This window comes from Mirounga leonina, unplaced genomic scaffold (assembly GCF_011800145.1).
Source record: "Mirounga leonina isolate KUSES-001 unplaced genomic scaffold, KU_Mleo_1.0 Mir_366, whole genome shotgun sequence".
Taxonomy (NCBI): Eukaryota; Metazoa; Chordata; class Mammalia; order Carnivora; family Phocidae; genus Mirounga; species Mirounga leonina.
The window spans coordinates 26,610,002-26,610,221 of record NW_023270709.1 but is presented as its reverse complement, the minus strand read 5'-3'; positions in this window follow the sequence as shown (position 1 = coordinate 26,610,221).

Sequence of the window (220 nt, the reverse complement as noted above, 5' to 3'; positions counted from 1 at the left end):
GCGCCGGTCGGTCCCGGGGAGGCGGCGCCCGTCAGGTCCCGGGGAGGCGGCGCCGGTCAGGTCCCGGGGAGGGGGCGCCCGCCAGGGCCCGGGGAGGAGGCGCCCGCCAGGGCCCGGGGAGGGGGCGCCGGTCAGGTCCCGGGGAGGCGGCGCCCGTCAGTTCACGGGGAGGAGGCGCCCGTCAGGTCCCGGGGAGGGGGCGCCCCTCAGGTTCCGGAGA